At 36.5% G+C, this 20,898-nt stretch overlaps 1 long non-coding RNA gene across 3 annotated transcripts in view; it reads left to right on the top strand.

Annotated features, from left to right (window-relative positions):
• Positions 1-622: 622 nt before the first annotated feature.
• The window catches only part of LOC307185411, a 311,225-nt gene continuing 290,949 nt past the window's right edge, over positions 623-20,898 (top strand). For all 3 annotated transcript variants that reach the window (XR_013828040.1, XR_013828041.1, XR_013828042.1), the window contains exon 1: positions 623-1,214. This is a non-coding gene — a long non-coding RNA (uncharacterized lncRNA). The remainder of the gene's footprint in view (positions 1,215-20,898) is intronic.

Consider the following 20,898-nt stretch of genomic DNA (forward strand, 5'->3'; position numbering starts at 1 on the left):
GGCACAGTGGTTGGGAGTCCGCCTGCTGATGCAGGGGACACGGGTTCGTGCCCCAGTCCGGGAAGATCCCACATGCCACGGAGCGGCTGGGCCCGTGAGCCATGGCCGCTGAGCCTGCGCATCCGGAGCCTGTGCGCCGCAATGGGAGAGGCCACAACAATTATAAATCAACTCTCCACAAATAAGTAAATGTTCCTTGGCTCTATATTGTGTTCCATAGTTCTATTTACCCATCCTTTTGCCAATACCACACGGTTTTAATTATGTACTTTTATATAAATCTTGATATCAGCATAATTTTGGCCTTCATTATCTTCATATGTTGTACATTTAGGATCAGCTTGTCAAATCCTACGAAACAGAATAAAGCAAAAGCCTGCTAGGATTTTAATTGAGATTGTATTGAATCTATAAATGGTTTGGGGGTATACTGATTAATTTCCAAGGTAAGGGTTTTTTTCTAAAAATTGTTAAAATTTATTTTACCTTAATTGGCCAGAAAACATACTATAACTTTCAGTTTGTTAAAATTTATTGAAACTTGCCTTTTGGTTTAGAAGAGGGTCAGTTTTTACAAGAGTTACACATGCTTGAAAAGAATGCATATTGTCATTGAGGGCAGTGTTCCCTGTCTGTCAATTTGTTCAAACTTATTAATTATATTGTTCAAATTTTCTGAGTTCTTACTGATATTCTGTCTGTTTATTCTAACACTTACTAAAACATATATGTTAGGATCTTCCATTATGATTGTAGATTTGTCTAATTACCCTTGTAGTATTATCAATTTTTGTTTTATGTATTATGAGGCTAGGTTGTAATGTGTATACCAATTTAGAGTTATTATATTTCCTGGTGAGTTAAACTTTTTTTTTTTTTAAAGAGCATTTATTTATTTATTTATTTTTGGCTACATTGGGTCTTCGTTGCTGCACGCGGGCTTTCTCTAGTTTCAGGGAGCCGGGGCTACTCTTCGTTGTGGTGCGCTGGGTTCCTTTGCGGCGGCTTCTCTTGTTGCGGAGCACGGGCTCTAGGTGCGCGGGCTTCCGGGCTTCCGTAGTTGTGGCTCGTGGTCTCTAGAGCGCAGACTCAGTAGTCGTGGCGCACCGGCTTCTTTGCTCCGCGGCAGGTGGGATCTTCTTGGACCAGGCCTCAAACCCGTGTTCCCTGCGTTGGCAGGCGGATTCTTAACCACTGTGCCATCAGGGAAGTCCGTGAGTTAAACTTTTATCATTATGAAATGTGCTGTTTAATCTCTAGGAACGCCTTCAAATCTGCTGTGTTTTATATTAGTATATTATGTTTTTTGGTTGGAGTTGCATGGCATCACTATCATTCTTTTACTTTCCATTTTCTGTATCTTTGCTTTAGATATGTCTATTATAGCATATAATTAAAAAAATTCAATCTATGATCTTTTTCTCTTAATTGGAATTGTTTATTTTTCACTTACTGTGATTAATAATTAACTTGAGTTTATATCCAGATATGCCATGCAAACACTAACCAAAAGAGAGCTGGTACCCCTGGACTTAAGTCTCTTTCCTTTTACCTCTACAAGACTATCAGCAGCACTGTTCAGCTTCTTAGCTATTGAGTTGCTTCTTCTGGATTTGTCAATTCCCTCAGAGAATAAGTAGTTTAAAATGCCAGGCTCATTTCCTTGGTCCTCAGTCTCCCCAAATCTTGGCCTGATTATTTTTCACTATTTTTTGGCTTTCCAGTGCCTTGGAGATTATGTTTTTTATATTTTGTTCAGTTTTTCTAGCTGAGTATTTGTCCAAATTATCTACTCTGTCATTACTGAATTCCTACAATCATGTTTTTAAAAGTCCTATAGAGAATGTGGTTAATTTAGTCAATAGAAACTCTCTGAGTATCAAAGAAGAAATTATATAAGATTGAAATTGTTTTTCAGAATTTCAGTAATAATAAATTGCAATCTTTTTGTCATGATCCTTTTGCAATCTTAGTGCTACAGAAGCCTTACTCAAAGATGTGAGATAGTCTGTACTAGTTAAGCAATACATTTTAAGGTTACAGTATGATGACAGATGCAGAAATCAATGTCATAATATAATCTCAGAAGCCTAGGGAAAATCCGAAGTGCATTGTATTTATTCTTAGGATATAACCAGCTAGTCCCTTATAAATAAAATGTACACTGTGATGTCATATGTTTCACTGTGCGAATTATCACAAGTGCTTCTTTTTTATAAATTTATTTATTTTTGGCTGCATTGGGTCTTTGTTGCTGCACGCAGGCTTTCTCTAGTTGCAGCGAGCTGTGGTGCACAGGCTTCTCGTTGTAGTGGCTTCTCTTGTTGCGGAGCATGGACTCTAGGTGCACGGGCTTCAGTAGTTGTGGCACGTGGGCTCAGTAGTTGTGACTCGTGTAGAGCACAGGCTCAGCAGCTGTGGCGCACAGGCTTAGCTGCTCCACGGCATGTGGGATCTTCCTGGACCAGAACTCGAACCGGTGTCCCCTGCATTGGCAGGCCAATTCTTAACCACTGCACCACCAGGGAAGCCCACAAGTGCCTCTTTTGTAAGAAGCAGTTCTTTAAATTGAAGCCCCATCTGCCTTTCTTTATTATTCTTTTAAAATTTACATTATGAAATTTCCCCAAATTTTTAATTTGTATATATGTTTAAAGTTATTTGAGTAAGAGCCCAACACATGTTTTGAATTGGATTTACCAATTATATTTTCTGCTGGCGTATAGCAAAATTTAAATGGATTTTTTTCTTTCCCCTGCTAGGACACATCTTTATTAATATATAGCTTTAAGTTAAATATTAATACATCTCACTCTGAAAATCAGTATTCAACTTACGCTTGGGCACTTTCAAAATTGTTCAAAATATTTAGAGTAACAAAAGTATAGGTTGATTGTAAATATTCTACATTTTCTTAAAATACCCAACAGTAAATGTTAGAGTCCTGATACTATTCAAGAACCTCCAGAGTGAAAACCCTGCTGCAATAATCCTGCTTTACCTATGATAAGTGCTTATGCTATCAATGTTACTTTATGGGCTCTAGTGAAGACCACTTTTGCCATTGGTGGGAATAAGTCAAAGTTCTTTTTCTAGCACGGGCTTTGAAGTCAGACCAGTCTGGTGCTTCAATCCAGGATCTCCACTGTCCAGCTTCACTTTGGGGTTCCTTAACATTTTTAAAGTTTGTTTCCTTATTTATTAAAATGGAGAAATCTCTGTGTGAAGGGTCCAGAAAAAGAAAACACTGAGCCACAGCGACTTTCACAAATTCCAGAACATCGGTTTGAGACAACCTGGGGTCTATGTGTTCTGTTACAGGGTTTAGGCGTAGATAGTGTAGCAGAGTTCTGGGTTTATGCTACATTTTACTTGGATTAAAGATTTAAGCACATTAATATATGCTCTTTTTACTCTCTCTAAGAGATAATTTTTTGGTAGCTTTATTACTAATTAAATTTTATGTGGGGGCAATATGGTAAGGGGTTTTTTTTTTTTTTTTTTTTTTTTTTGCGGTACGCGGGCCTCTCACTGTCGCGGCCTCTCCCGCTGCGGAGCACAGGCTCCAGATGCGCAGGCCCAGCGGCCATGGCTCACGGGCCCAGCCACTCCGCGGCATGTGGGATCCTCCGGGACCGGGGCACGAACCCGTGTCCCCTGCATCGGTGGGCGGACTCTCAACCACTGCACCACCAGGGAAGCCCTGGTAAGGGGTTTTATCAGAAAATCTCAAGTGGCTACTGGTCTAGAAGGGAGGTCAGCAGACTACATCTTGAGGGCCACATTTGGCCACAGCCTGTACTTGTAAATAGAGTTTTACTGGAACACAACCCATTTGTTGTGTAGTATTATCTAGGGCTGCTTTTGTGCTACAGTGGTAGGGTTGAGTAGCTGTGACAGAGACTGTATGGCTTGCAGAGCTTAAAATATTTGTTATCTGACCTTTACAGAAAAAGTTTTCCAAGCCTGGTTTAGAGGATAAGAAATAAAGTCAATCTAAGGCTGGTTCTGTACTCTTTCAGTGGATCCCCTATTCGTTCATTACTTTCCGTGTCTGCCCTTTCTTCCTCCTCTCCCAAGCAGAATACAAACAAAATTGAACTCTTCTGCCTTGTGCTTCTTTATTTTCCTAGAAAAGAGAACCTGATCAATCACTTACACCTGACTGAATTGACTTATGTGTGACTGACTGCTTTTAGGAGCAATTTTGTTTTAAAAAAAGGAATTGAATAAAGTTTATCCAATAGCATGAGTCTTTTAAAAGTAGAACTTCATTAAAAAAATTTTTTTACACTTGGCCACGCCTTCTACTTGTGGGATCTTAGTTCCCCGACCAGGGATTGAACACGGCCCACTGCATTGGAAGCTTGGAATCTTAACCACTGAACCGCCAGGGAAGTCCCAGAAAGTAGAACTTTAGACTTTTTGGCATCTGGGCAGGAACAGTTTTTAAGGAGTCAACAACATCTTCTTGGAATGCTCAGGTAGGCAAATTGTCATTTCATTTCAGTGGTCAGGTTTGTTTCTATAAAGTTACCATCTTTTTCTAATGCACCTATTGTATATATATCTCTAACTCTGTAAGTATATAATCTCTATTTGTCTATCTACCTATATCTTTATTCTTTTCAGCTCATAGCTCTACTTACACAATCCTCAGTACTTTTTACCCATGTATCTGAAAACTGGCTTAACCATGTCTTTAAGACAGAGATTTGGCTTATACCCAAAGAACTATACAGTATAGTGGTCAATAATGTAGTTAATATGGTTATGATAATTTTACATTATTATCATTATCTTTATCATCAATGTTTATTGAGATCCAAATAAGCAGCTATTTGTAACAGAGATATACATTGTTTTCAGCAATGTGATAATATTTGTAGTTAACGTGTTTAATACTTACTATGTGCCGGTACTTATGGTTCCAAGTACTTAATATATATTTTTATTCATTTTAACTCTCACAATAACTGTTGGATACTATTTTTATCAGCCCCATATTTTACAAATGAGGAAACTGAGATACAGAGAGGTTGGTAACTTGCTCAAGGCTACGTGGTTGGTAAACAGAGGAGTCAGAATAAAATCCTAGAAGTCTGGCTCTGAAGTCCCTGCTGTTAGGCATCGTGCTATGTTGCCTCCAGACAGCTATGTTCAAATATAATATTTGCTTACAAAAATTACACGGAAGTATTCCTCTGAGTAATTAATTTCTTCAAGGAAATTAAAATTTAATTTACATAAATTACATAAAATGTGTCAAATAATTTGTTTTATAAAGAGTATTGCATTTATAAAATAAATACTGGTCTCCTTTACCCACTCAGGTTTTTTTTTTTCTTACCAATTTTCATTCTTCCTGCATTTTTTGATTTACACATGCACCATCTTTTAATGAAATCCAGAAAAGGGAACTAAACCAAAAGTCAATACACCTTTGCCAAGGTTAAAATGAATGGCTCTGGGGTGTTTTCTGTGGAATGACACTTAAGGATTTACTGCTGCTCTCCTAGCTGCTCCCTTATCTCTCAATGAACCTCATAAGTTAGAAATGCACACAAGTACCCCAAGTCATATGTTGAATCATATGCTGAGCTTTTCTCAGTATTGTCCTTCAGCCGAAAAGAATATTGAGTATTGTGTAAGGATGCAACATGGTGTAGTGGAAAGAACATTGGATTTGGTATTTCAAATCCTGGGTTCAGAATCTGATTCCATTAGTTACTAGCTTTATAACCTTGGACAAATCACTCAACATCTGAGTTTCAGTCTTCGTATTGGCAAATGGGGATAATAATATCTATATCGTATGATTATTTCTGAGGATTAAATGAGATAGCAAGTGAAAGTGTCCTAGATATTAATTAAACTTTTTAATTAATTAATTAATTAAACTTTCAATTACATTTTATTCTCCTTTTAAGATCTTGATGAGGAGAGCACATACATATCAAATGAAACTGTGTTTGTAAAATACAAACCACATAACTCATCACTTTTCTTTCATTACTGCATTTAAATATATATTTTACTTGGCAGTATCATGCCACACGTGTCAAAAAATGATAGCAATGAGAATAATCTAAGCACTTCCAGGATCAGTTTTGTTCAGAGTAACACTCAGATTCTGTAATATCCAGATGGAAGCCTGTTACAGATACTTTTTTCCTTTGTTCCTCATCGACAGTGAAGAAACCAGTCACTGTCTCAAGACAGTCGTGTAATGTTGTCTTTATCGCCTATGAAACTCATAAGACGCACGGAAGATATTTTAGATATATCATGTGTTGGGTGGTTTTTGTACCCAAAGAGATAAGGATTCTTTAGAGACTTGTAAGTGCTTACTTTTCATTATAACTTCATGATGTAATCAGAAAAATATATTCTTTGCTGCAATTAAATTAATAAATTAAGGTGGCAGACCTATTTAGAAGAAAATATTCTGGATGACTGTACTGCTGGTTCTCCGTGTTCATGGGTATTTGACTTGGTGAGTAGCAGGAGGTTAGGAATGATTGCACTTTTAGCAATGGTTGTGAAAATATGGAAAGAAAATCACTCTCTGATCACCACAGGCTAAAGACTTGTCATAAAATATTCTGAAGTGATATTTTCTTTGAGATGGTAATCCTCTGACATGGACCAATGAAGTAAAGTCATGGAGGAAAAAAAATATGGTTTATCTGTATAGTAACCAAATAGTTAATAGATGTTACAGCTACTCATTCAGAAAGGAGCCTTTCTAGACTCTGCCAGATAGTCCCCTTGGAGCTCTGAGCCTTCACAGAGTTCCTTCTGTTGTTAATTCCTATCAAGGTTGTCATAGGAAAAAAAATAATGTCTGGTTGTTGATGTAGCAGTGCAACTTTACTTAGGGAATCTTTGTTGTTTGACAGAAACAGGGAATTTGTTCCTAATAATTTTCAAAATGGCTTAACGTGCCAGTTTCAAGGTGTTACAAAGCTAAACTAGCCATATATAGTTCCTTTCAGGGAGGGCTATGGTTGTGTCTACAGCTAAAATCTCTAACAGGTATACTCGAGATGCTAAAACATTATTAACCTTATGATCTTTTGCTGGGAGCTATGGTAATTTGTAACCATATCTTTCAGGAATTTGTTTGCATCCAAAATAGGGGAAAGGGCTATGTGCTGTTGAACCCCAATCAGTCATTAAATTCCTTGTAATCAGAAGATGAAGAAGTCTGAAATGTCTCCTCTTAGAATTAGCCAAAATAATGAAAGTCTAATAGATAAAGTTTAGGGCTGTAATCTTTGCCTTTCAGGATGGCTTCACATAAAATGAGATCATCTTGGCTCACGTTAGGCTTAGTAATTCAATTCCCAGCCTTGGGTATTCCTTGTGTACTCTCTCTTTTCATAGTATAAAAGTTTTTTTCTTATGATGTATATTGCTTTTGCAGGTATTCCTCCAAGCAGTTCTTTGCCTTTCCATAAATTTAAAGGGACCATATAACAGTTGAACACATTTAATAAACAGACTTTATATGGAAATAATTTTATGATTTGTAGCGAGTTAAAGTTTATCTTAAAAAGTTCTGTTTTAGGTTTGCAAAGCAAACGAATCCTTAGGTGATTTAAGAGCCCGTGGTAATGATAATTTAAATAAAAACTCTAATGTAAACCTTCTGCTCCAATATTCATTCACTTTTCCTTCAGGCTAATAGGGAAATCTGGACTATGTACTGGGAGCAGTGTTTAATAAGACAAAATATCTCTTTATAAAATTATTTTGCTTACATTTGTAATAGTGACAGCTTAAGAGGATACTCCTATAACTAACAAAAGAAGAGAGGAGTGGCAGGTCAAACAGCTTTTAATAGGCCATGCCATCCTGAGTTTGCATTTGTAACTTACAGGTTCACATTTGTTTGAGTCCAAGTTTTTTGTATAACTTCTTCTTAAGTTTATTTATATAATTTGTTCCTACCAGTGCCCTGGGTCATTTATTACACCTATTAACTTCTCTCTCTGAAGAGATTCTGCCAGAATTCCTTAACAACCATCTTTGAGTCTGTTTCTTCTCTCCTTAAATTTAAGATCAAGGGTTTGCTGGCCCAGTGTGTTTTGAGCCTGTTTTGCTGCTGGCCTTATTACCTTTTTCTGTGGATAAATAGGGGTACTCTAAGTCACCAAACTGGTTCATTTTGTGTGTTGAAGCACCTTTCAAAACTATAAAACTCAAAAAAAAGTTTTCAAATCTTACATTCAATGTTAGCTGGAGCAGCTTCTTAATATTATATTAGGTACTTCACTGACTTCTAAGCAGAGTTTTCATTTTACATACCGCATATTTTGTTCATAGGTTGAGATGAGCATTCCTTTATTATCATACTTTTGCTTTTCTTGAGAAAACAGACTGGGAAACCTTCACTCTAACCTATCTTTGGCTGTGAGTACCTGCACTCTAATTGTCAGAATTCCCATTTATTCAAGTATGTTTCTCTCCTAACATAATCTCAAAATTATGTAATCATATTGATTAGAATTGTTTCATTAAAATGTAATTTAAAACAGAATAGGATTGTACAATAGACTCTTAAATGGTGGAGGTAGTTTTAAAATTACATTTACATGACACCAAATTAACTGGTTGAAAAAGGAAACATTTTTAATGTTAAGTAACAATTTAATATTAGTTCAGTAAATTTAATTAATGCTATTTTAAGAAAATAATGTTGAGGTCTTTAAAATGGTTAAGTCATTTTTTAATCGGATTGTTTGTTTTTTTGATATTGAGTTGTATGAGCAGTTTATATATTTTGGATCTTAGTGCCTTATTGGGCATATCATTTACAAATATTTTCTCTCATTCAGTAAGTTGTCTTTTTGTTTTGCCCATGGGTTCTTTTGCTGTGCAAATGCTTTTAAGTTGGTCTCATTTGCTGATTTTTGTTTTTGTTTCTTTTGCCCTAGGAGACAGATCCAAAAAAATAGTGTTATAATTAACGTCAAAGAGTGTTCTGTCTATGTTTTCTTCTAGTTTTATGGTTTCTGGTCTTACCTTTAGGTCTTTATTCCATTTTGAGTTTATTTTTGTATATGGTATGAGAAAATGTTCTAATTTTATTCTTTTACATGTAGCTGTCTGGTTTTCCCAGTAACAGTTATTGGAGAGACTGTCTTTTCTCTCTTGTATATAATCGCCTCTGTTGTATATAATTGTTGTAGATTAATTGACCATAGATATGTGGGTTTATTTCTGGGCTCTCTATTCTGTTCCATTGATCTATGTGTCTGTTTCTGTGACAGTACCATATATATATATATATTTTATGTTGGGGGTAGGAGTTTATTTATTTATTTATTTTTGCTGTGTTGGGTCTTCGTTTCTGTGCGAGGGCTTTCTCTAGTTGTGGCAAGCAGGGGCCACTCTTCATTGCGGTGCGCAGGTCTCTCACTATCACGGCCCCTCCTGTTGTGGAGCACAGGCTGCAGACGCGCAGGCTCAGTAGTTGTGGCTCATGGGCCTAGTTGCTCCGCGGCATGTGGGATCCTCCCAGACCAGGGCTTGAACCCGTGTCCCCTGCATTAGCAGGCAGATTCTCAACCACTGCATCACCAGGGAAGCCCCAGTACCATATTGTTTTGATTACTGTAGCTTTGTAGTAAATGGGCAAGAGGCTTGGATAGACATTTTTCCAAAGAAGATATACAGATGACCAACAGGCATATGAAAAGATGCTCAACATTGCTAATCATAAGAGAAATGCAAATCAAAACCACAGTGAGATATCACCTCACACGATCAGAATGGCTATTGTCAAAAAGAACACAAATAACAAATTTTGGTGAGGATATGGAGAAAAGGGAATCCTAGTACACTGTTCCTGCGAATGTAAATTGGTGCAGCCACTATGGAAAACAGTATGGAGAGTCTGCAAAAAGCTAAAAATAGAACTACCATATGATCCAGCAGTTCCACTCCTGGGTATATATCTGAAAAAAATGAAAAGATTAATTCAAAAAGATGCATGCTCCCCAATGCTCATAGCAGCATTATTTACAATAGCCAAGATGTCGAAGCAACCTAAGTGTCCATCAACAGATAAATGGATATAGAAGATGTGGTATATATATATGAATGACTATTAGCCATAAAAAGAATGAAATTCTGCCATTTGCAACAATATGGATGGGCGTAGAGAATATTATACTTGGTGAAATGTCAGAGAAAGACAAATACTGTATGTTATCACTTATATATGGAATCTAAAAAGTAAAACAAATGAATGAATATAACAAAACAGAAACAAACTCACAGATATAAACAAACTAGTGGTTACCAGTGGGGAGAGGAAAGGGGACAGGGGCAAGGTAGGGGTAAGGGATTAAGAGGTATAAATTATAATGTAAAAAATAAATAATGCATAAGGATATATTGTACAACACAGGGAATATAGCCAATGTTTTATAATAACTTTAAATGGAGTATAATGTATAAAAATATTGAATAGCTATGTTATATACCTGAAACTAACATAATATTGTAAATCAACTATACTTCAATTAAAAAAATAAATAAGTGGTCAAGCAAATATGAATTTTTTATAGACTCAGCCACATTGAGAAACTTTTAAATATTAAAATTCCTATTTGTTGGCTTTTAACACAACACTCTGAAAAGATCCTGCTTCAGAGGTCTATACTACTTTGTTTTTGTCTCTAGCATAGTCTGTGTACATAAATTATTTGAATGAATTTAGTAAAAATCAACACTCCAATGGTTGAACTTAGTAAAAGCAGCTACATGTTGTATAATTGGAACTTTTTCAACCAGGTAATCTGTGTAATCAGGGATTGTTTGAATTGGATCTCCTTCCTTACAGAAAAAATGTTGAGTTATCAAGATAATTGTGCTTTTAGTAAGTTTTCCATAGATTTCATAGATGTGTAATAGCTAATTACTAAAAATAGGAAACTCATAAGATATACTACAGTAATATATTTTATGTCCAAGTTTAGATTCTGTTATGTGAGGGTTGCTTCTTGCTGTTCTGGGCATTGTTTCAGACATATCACCCAAATAATATCTTATGGGATTCTTGAATTTGTACTGTGGATTACATACTACATACATAAAGGTTGCAAGAATCATAAACATACGTATGTGAACTATACTCCTTTTCAAATTTTTAGCTTTATGAGGGGAGGGGTACAATCATGGCTGTGTAAATAAAGATTAAGATTAAAGACTGGGCTTCCCTGGTGGCGCAGTGGTTGAGAGTCCGCCTGCCGATGCAGGGGACACGGGTTCGTGCCCTGGTCTGGGAAGGTCCCACATGCCACGGAGCGGCTAGGCCCGTGAGCCATGGCCGCTGAGCCTGCGTGTCCGGAGCCTGTGCTCCGCAACGGGAGAGGCCACAACAGTGAGAGGCCCGCGTACCGCAAAAAAAAAAAAAAAAAAGATTAAAGACTACTTGTTGACAGAGACTATTGAGCACAAAAATTTGTTCTCTCCTTCCGTAATAGAATTATAAGGTAAATTATAAGGTGAACTAAAGACTACACAACATTAACTGGGATATGAGAGACTACATGTCTCAGTCTTTCTCAGAGGTGGGAGTATCCATGTGTGTAAATTCTTACCAAAGATACATGAGCAGTTACGTGTGACTCTTCTGGGCTTGGGTCTTAAGACATATCTAATGAGCTGAAAAACATATGTGTCTACAGCTTCTTCCAGGCAGAAGAGGTGCTAGTGGAGTAGCAAGGTGGGAGAAATGTAGTTCATGGACCATGTGGACTAAAGACACATGTCAACATGGACTACTGTAGCTTTAGACCTGAATATTACACCAGCATAACCTTCACTCTACCTAATCTTTGGCTATGAGTGCCAGAAGCTTAATCATTTTAAATCCCTATTCGTTAAAGTTTCTCTCTTTCCTAAGCAGATCTGGTGATGGCTCACTAACTCTTCTCAGTAGCCATTGTTATTGCTTCTCTATAGCGGCCTGAGCCACTCTTTTTGCTCTGGCTTTAGTTCTGGTGTCCTGTTGTGTCTCCCATTTATAGGACCTTGATATATAGCCTTGAAACCTCTGGTTATTGCAATGATATCCCTCCTGCAAGCCTGAGTGGTCCTCATTTTTTCTCCAAGCATCGTTCTTTCTGTGTTTGCTGAGAAGGCTCTGTTCTCATTATGGTTCCATGATTTTAATAGACATCGCCACACTCCCTTCTCCCTCACAGGGCAGACTTGTTAGAAAGCTTGTATTTGACTCATTCTATCTGACAGTTAACTTAAGACCAGTTCTTTGGGGTAAGACTGGTAGTCCCGTGTCATCCCTCACCATCAACTAATGCTCTAACATGGAGCCTGAGCCAGGTAGCTGCTGTGCTATCCTCAAGATTTATGTAGATGAATCAACTCATAATGGTGTCTTTTTACTACTTCATTAATTAAATTCACTCAGAAGGCATTCATTACAACTTCTTATGTAATGGATAGTGTTTCTAACCTACTAATATTATTTCTGTCTTGAAGAAATTGTATGTTGTGTTCTTATATATTTTAAAATTAAATAACTGACTCTTTCTCATCCACTCTGAATAAGAAACTTCTCTTTGTAATGTTTAGGAGGAAGCATGATGCAGCAAAAAGAAATTCAGACTTAAAAGTCAAGACCTAGGTACTAATCCCAGTCCTTCCATTTACTTCCTGTTTGACTTTGAGCAAGTCAGTTAACATTTATTGGTTTTAGTTTCTTTACCTGTAAAATACTACTAATAATTCCTGTCACCCAGAATAGTTGCACATCACAGGCTAAATTCTGACCTGGATTTAGAATGAGATCTCTTCAGTTGCATTTATTTCTAGATCATTTGTTTTAAAGACTAAATGATTTTTATGTGCAGAAATATTGTATTGAAATTGAAATTAAAAAAAAATAAGGCTAAATGACTTTCTAATATAATTAACATTTCTATCTTACTATACCCTGTTGAATTATGTATAGCTTCCTGGAAAAGAGATTGTCCTTAATTTTAGGAGCGTTTTACTTTCACATATATTTGCCATTTTAATTTTATCCATGTGTGCGTGTGTGTGTGTGTGTGTGTGCGTGTGTGTGTGTGTGTGTGTGTGTGTGTGTAATGCATCTTTCCACAGAAAAAAGCACAGTCTGCTCTGGATTTTCACTCAGTTTATTATAGCGTAGTCTGTTTTATATGGTACATGATTTCTGATTCCTAATCCCAGGGAGCTTTATAGCTTCTATAAGATCCAGTAGAAACTGGTGGATGGTTCAGGGTGTAGGATTTCCCATTTTGCAACAAAGACTATTTTTCAGTAGCCATATGGCTGAGCTACTGACCAAGTGGAGCTGATTTAGCTTTCTTAGCTTGAATCTACCCTGCTACTCTCTTGGGAGGATATATCCTAGGAACATACTCTACTAAGAGGTTTAGCAGGGAGGGGGCTGCCATTAAACACTTCTGTTAAGATTATGTTGGAATCAATGATCTAATCCTGGTAGAAGTGAGTTATTGACTTAGTGTATAAGGGAGGCATTGGCTCCTTAAGTTTGGTGCGCTCTGCTTCTCCTCCGGGGAACAGGGATCTGCTAAAGCCTTAAGGAATGTGAGGAGTTACCTCTTGTGGGAGGAGGAAGTTGGCTCTTTGAAAGTCACAAAGCAGGTCAGCATTTTTTCCTTCTGTGTTTTCATCATTTAGGCTTAATATTTAAGTGTGTCATCTATAAAGGAAGCATTCATTTTACATATATTGGTCCTTGTTTGAAGACCCACAAGTATGGCAGTAACCCAGCAGATGAAATAAGAGAAATCTGATCATAAGGTATTTACAAACTTGGATGACCTATGGGGGAACACAGAAAGATGGTGGTGTCTTCCGCAGCTTAAGAAGAACATATCAAAGGCATTAATTCTTTTTTCAGATGGAAATTGTGTTATTTTATTTTTTTGATTTGACAGATAATATACAATTGTATAGAAAATTCAAACAAAATAAAAAATATGAAGAGGGAAATATCAATAGCTCCCAATACTATTATTCAGGCTAATATTTATTGTTCAAGTTTTTGTAAAGATCTGTTCAGATTTCTTTAGCAAACATATGTATAATAGAGTTATATACGTATATACATGTATATGATATATATATATATGGTTATATATATAGTATAAATATATACATATATCTTTATCTATATATATCCTCATACTATACATTAATGGTTTATAACTGGGGACTATGCGCCCCTCACCAATCGAATTGAGAATCAGTGACTCAGTGAACCGCTTTTCATTATGGACTCTAAAGGCTGTCATGATCTGTGACGGCAAAAAGTTGAAAATCATTGTCTGTATCCTGCTTTGTAGTTAGAATTTATACTCAGTAATCTTCAGACCTCTCTATGTCAGTGAGTAGATCACCCGTTTTTAAGGCTGTATATTCATTCATTGTGTAGCTACACTTTATTTAAAGTGTATTCCTTTTCCTTCTCCTTCCCATTATTAGCAATGCTTTGAAGAACATTTTTGTTTATACATCTTTATGATTCTTTCTCTCCTTGGGATATGCTATTAGAGGAAGAATGTCTGCAACACAGAGAAAACATTTAACATTTATGCATATTGTTACACTGCCTTTCAGAAAGATTGTATCATTTGACACTCCATCAACAATTCATGAGTGCCCATAGAGTACTGATAATCTTTAGGATCATTATCAATTGACCAGGTGGAAAGCAGTACATTGTTTTTGCATTTGCCTTGGATTCATAATGAGGGTGTGTAGTTGGTTAGGATCCCAAGCTCTGGAGTCTGTGTGAGTTCAAATCCTATCTTTATCACTTATCAGCTTTCTGACCTTGTGCCAATTATTTAACCTCTCAATGTCTCAGTTTACTCATCTGTAAAGTGGTGATAATAATAATATAATAATGTAGGATTGTTGTGAGGATTAAATGAATTAGCACACATAAAGCTTTCACATTTCCTGGTAAACTCACTCTCAGTAGATGTTAGCTATTGGTATATTTTCATGTTAATTACTATTTAATTTTTTCATTCATTAATTGTATATTCAAGTTCTTTGGTATACTCTGTGATGTTCATCTTGTATTTACTGATTTGATAGAGCTCTTTTATCTTTATTTTATTTTGAAAAATACTTATTGAAATGCTAAAGTTACATATATTGCCTCAATCATTACCCCAACAAACCTATAAAGGAGGTATATTGACCTTGGCATAATGAATAGGAATACAAATTATGTTGTCAGGAGACTCTCATCATCCTACTTACTGGGAAGTAGGACTTTCTATACTTTATTGTGAGTACAGCCATATAAAGGGCCACATTAATGACATTGGAGTTGTTAAGCACTAAAATGATTATGGCAATCTGCTCTGTCTCTATGTACATATATTTCAAAATAAAACCAATAAATCATAATGGTGACTGCTTCTGTTTGTGTTGCTATTGTTTTTGTTATGTGACTAGAGTAGGAGCATCAACTATCAAATTCTTTACTAAGAAATGAAAATATTCATTTATTTTCCTTCTAATAGTGTCTGAAATGAGAGCTCATGGTCAATCTGCTGATTGTTGATAGAGCTCTTTTAATATTACAGATATTATCTACTTGTCTGTCATACATGCTACAAGTATTTGGTTTTTTGTTTGGCGTATCTTTGTACCATATATGTTTTTACCATTTAATTAATAAAATTTACTCATCTTTTAAGATTTCTGGCTGAAAAAGCCTTCCTCATCCTGAAGATTATAAAAAAATTCACCTATGTCGTCTTCAAGGAATTTAACTATTTTATTTTTTACATTTAAGTCTTTGACTTATCTTGAATTGAGTTTGATAGCAGTGATGAAGAAAGGATCTAACAAAAGCTTTACTCTTTGAGGATGATAAAGTGATCAGTTTGAGCAGTACAGGGACATACAATATAGTAGAACTTCTAATTTTCCTTTGGCAGACAATATCTAAATTTATCTTTTGGGAAATCTTTTTCATGATCTGAGGTAGGATTTTAATTTTCTTCTATTTCCCACTCTCATTTTCTTTTACGTTTTTCTCTTCTTTCTGGAAAACATCTGCTCTTGGGACTGCTATGAAAGTTTAACAGAGTTCCTTCCCAGGAGCCAGTTATTCCCACCATATCAGGATTTCACATCGAGATAATTGATTTTAAATGTTGGCTTTTTACAAGATTTAAATATTTCCACATAACAGTTCCTACTGTGAACATTATTTGGACTGACACTACTAAAATAGTTGCTGATCAAGATGAATGGCTTTTACTGCTGATTCAAGATCTCTTTGTAATTTTGACTCCTACTGTGCATTGGCTAGAGTGATGATTGCATCAATTAATCAACATATTTAATAATGTCCATAAAGTATAAAAGTATCCATAACAAACTTGAATGACCTATCTATTGTGAACATAACACAGATTTTATATGTACATGTATTGGACATCTCTTATGTACAACTGCAGATCCATTTGGCCTGATCTTTCATTCCAGTCATGGTTTCAGGGAACACTTTTGCACAGATGTTGACCTACTTTATGTGTAACCGGAATTGCCTTGCCTTGGCCCATATTGCCTTCTCTGACACCTGCAGCTTGGGATGCTTGAACACCCGTGAGCAACCTGGAAGTGTGGGAGAGTTTGTAACCCAGGGGGCAAACCTTGACCAATGGGGGATGTGAGTTGACAGATAAATGCTCCGCCCTTTCATCCTTCCATCAGATAATTTTGAGGTACAGTATATTCAATAAGTCTTTTCAGAAAGTCCCGCAAATCTAACGCCCAGTAGTGCCCAGCTCCGTATTGCACCTTTGTATTGGCTCTTTCCCCTCTATCCACTCTTGTCCTTCCTGGCCCTTGTCTCTTGCTCTTATTTCTGCAATTGCAGTTAAGAAACCACTTGTGCATCAGACTTCTCTCAGACTCTCCTTTTGGTTTCTTAGGCTGAGAAATTACATTAGAAAAAAAAAAATCTTAAACAATCTTTCTGGTTATTTGTATGGTGGTTTCCATGAATTATCTTCTTTTAGCTTAATCTACAGAAACTATAATTACTGGAGAATAGACCTTTGAGATAAAAAAAAGCTGCTGAAAATGATCATTTTTAGTTTTTTTTAAACCAGTTTTTGGTCTTTTATTTCTTACTCCAATAGTGTTAACTATTTTTTAAAATTTAGCAAAAATCATTCTTAAATTAACTCAGCAAGAGGCATAGAAAATTTACTTGTATATTAATAATTTTTTACTGTGACTTGAGATAATACAGATGTATTACTTGTTTACGTAGACTCTTATTAAAAATGTAGGTTTGGGGGCTTCCCTGGTGGCGCGGTGGTTGAGAGTCCGCCTGCCGATGCAGGGGACACGGGTTCGTGCCCCGGTCCGGGAAGATCCCACATGTCGCGGAGCGGCTGGGCCCGTGAGCCATGGCCACTGAGTCTGCGTGTCCGGAGCCTGTGCTCCGCCACGGGAGAGGCCACAACAGTGAGAGGCCCGCGTACCGACAAAAAAAAAAAAATTAAAAAAAAAATGTAGATTTGGGAATTCCCTGGTGGTCTAGTAGTTGGGACTGCCCGCTCTCATTGCCAAGGGTGCAGGTTCAGTCTCTGGTTGGAGAACTAAGAGCAAGCTGTGTGGCATGGCCAAATAAATAAATAAATAAAAATTAAAAAAAAAATTGAAAAAAATGTAAGTTTGATTTAACTATTGATATTTAATCTAAAGAATTGTTACTTTTGTAGAAGTTAAACCCAAAGAATCAAATTCTATGGTTCAATCCTGTACTCAGAATAAACGATGGCTTTGGTGTAACAATTATAATAAATATTTAAAAAATCTAAGTAGTATAAGAAGGTCATTACATCAAGCTCATAAACCAATAATTGATGCCAAAGTGAGTTGTAAACTGTGAAGTGCTGTATTAACTTAAAATTTCATTAGCAATGTAAGATGGTGAATGTGCTTCTAAATTAGAACTCCTGCGTGCTGTATACAGAATATCCACTAGATGTCATGGAAGCTCCATATAAGAAACCAAGGGTGGGGAAGAGTTGATGGCTGAACTGCCCATTTTAAGACCAACTGCTTTGTTGCACAGAGGTGTATCCTTCTGTATCTTATACATGTCATTTTACAAAATGCAGCAGCATCTTCAGACAAAATAAAAATCCAGCTAGTACTGTATCTTTTTATGTGGTGATAGAATAAATGTGTTGATTAAGAAAATTACAATGGTTGAAAACCATTTAAAACAAATTCTGCTTTTGGATAATGTTGTCATTGTTCAGTACTTCCTCTAACTCCATTAAAAAAAATCAAAACAACCCCGTGAGCATTGAAAGAGGAAAGCAAAGAGGAAGTTTCTAAAAACCAACTGGTTGTAGCAAGACATACTGGTATGGGAAAAACTCGGCACAGCTCTTGGGCAATCCATGCGTGAGTGCAAAGGCAATATAGCATGAGATTAAAAAAATAACATCTAGTTAAAAAGATGAATTTCGGAGTTCCAAAAGCCTGACTTCTGATGTGGATCTTCTCTAATAAGTATGTGATGTTTTATCTCCTTATCTGTAAAGAGTTTATAATACCTCAAAGAGTTGTTTTCAGGTTCAAATAGGATTGTGACTATAAAGCTCTTAGCACAGTATCCTACACATTCAATGAGTGGCCACTCTCATTTTGAAGATGGAATTTCATACCTAATGTTTTAAAATGAAAAGCCCAATACTTCAAATGCAAAGATAGCGTAAGCTTTAGTCAGTTTTCTAGGTACGGAATAGCCCTTAAGTGGAGTACAATATAAACAACCCCTCCTGAAGTAAAGCTATCATGGATGTTGAATCTACCTGTGACTGTGGCCATGGAAAGGAATTTTTCACTGGAGTAGCCCTTATTAATATTTGTGATGGCAAAAGTCCCCTTTCATTATTGTCTTTTGTTACAGCCACAGCAGTGTTCACAAAGGTTCTTGCTTTTCCATCTCCTTACATTCCACCTGGGGGTTGGCAGTCCGAGTCAGATGGCCTTGTGCTCGGTCCACCTGTTTTCACTCATTCTGACAGTGGAGCATTTAATGTGGAAAGGGCAGCAGGGCATAATCCCAAGACTTTGCCTTACATTCCAGAGGGTCTGAACCAGAGATGATCCCATGACACCTTCCTAATATGCATGGAATAATGTGATATTGGAGGTTCCAGGGCAGCAGACATCTGTCTTTAAATGTGGCTCTTCCAAAATGGTGATGTATATGATACCTAGAAAATAACTCATATTTATTTATGTGTATCTGGATAATGACCAGAAATAAAGACTTCGGTATTTTAAAAGCTTTTCAGCACATCATATTAACACGACTATATTTTAGAGGGATGAAAGGGGTAAATAAGAGGACGGGTGTGGTTTGACTCCGGTAGGAAAGGCAAGATCAATGGAAAGTGGTGGAGAGAGAGGCTTCGCCATCCATTTGTATGGCTTTTCTGGCTTCAGTAGGATTTAACAGTTTGTTCTTCCCCTACTTGCTACAGCCTTTGGAGAACTTTGGTGTAAAATCTGAACAAAGAGACTGAAGATGAGATAAAAAAAGGAAAGTCTAGTGAATAAAAGGATTTACTTCAATAACTCCCAAAATCCTACCACAAGTGAAATGATCATTTCAAATACTAGAAGGCAGAAAATGAATCAGCCATAGTACTAACGATTACAGGATGAGACAGTGATTCATATGAAAGGCAGCATAATTACTGTGAATATCAGATTAGATTTCAAAATGAGGAAAGAACATTGTAGTACTTTCTTGGCTAAGGATAAACATAATTGATTTATGAATAATGTGAGGGTCCAGCTTATCTGGCAAATATATTGTATTTCATGTAGAAATGAGCTTAAAGGCATTTTTCACATTTCTATGTGAAACCCAATATTCACATACTAGGGACAGGAAGAGGAATGGTGGCTGGAGCCACTGAGAGATGGCAGCTCAGCATCAGACATGCCAGAGCGCAGCCCATCTGCTGCGTGGCAGTGGCAAGATCAATGGTACAGCCCAGCTTGAAAAAATGATGGGCGATGGTTTATTTATTCATTTATCTAGTTATTTAAAATAAAAATCTGATTTACTAGAAAGAATGAGCATCCTTCTTCCCCAGAGGCCATTCTAAGAAAATTTCTTCAGTCCTGCTTCACAGGGAAACTATGCACCCATCTAGTCCAGAGCATAGCACAGGTACCCTTCTGAAGTCTCTGTTGCACTATGACATTCTCACCAATACTGTGTTCAAAGGGTATGTGGGAGAAATCACATTTGGAAATATTTTATAAATAAAGTTTCCAGGTCCTGTTAGGTTCTTTGAGTCATTGGTACTGGAGTGACTTCGTTAAGTGGGGCTTATTTACGGCTCTGTTTATTTGAAGCAGGATGGGATAGTGGTTAAGATCAGAGACCCGTCAGACTTCCTGGCTTTGAATCCAGGTTCTGCCAAGTATAAGCTGTGTGACTTTGGGCAAGTTGAGTGGCACCTACCTCATAGGTCTGTTTGATGATTAATATTTGCAAAGTGCCTGGCACAGTGCTATGTGTTTGCTAAATAATAATCATACATTTGATCTCTTCAATAATCCTGTGAAAAAAAGCAAAACATACAGGATAAAAGAAGTTTTTGCAGTTAAAAGGGATCTTAGACATCATCTAGTTCAAATCGTTCATTTTAAAGATTAAAAAAAAGTACCTGAAGTTTTATTACTTAATAAAGTAATATAACTAGCATCTAGATAAAGGTTTCTTAATTTTCTGGAAGTTTTTTCCCCACCACATCACTCTGACTTCTCCTATAAAGAAATGTAAAGAAGAAGAGTTCT

The sequence above is a fragment of the Stenella coeruleoalba genome (assembly GCF_951394435.1).
Source record: "Stenella coeruleoalba genome assembly, chromosome: 4".
Taxonomy (NCBI): domain Eukaryota; kingdom Metazoa; phylum Chordata; class Mammalia; order Artiodactyla; family Delphinidae; genus Stenella; species Stenella coeruleoalba.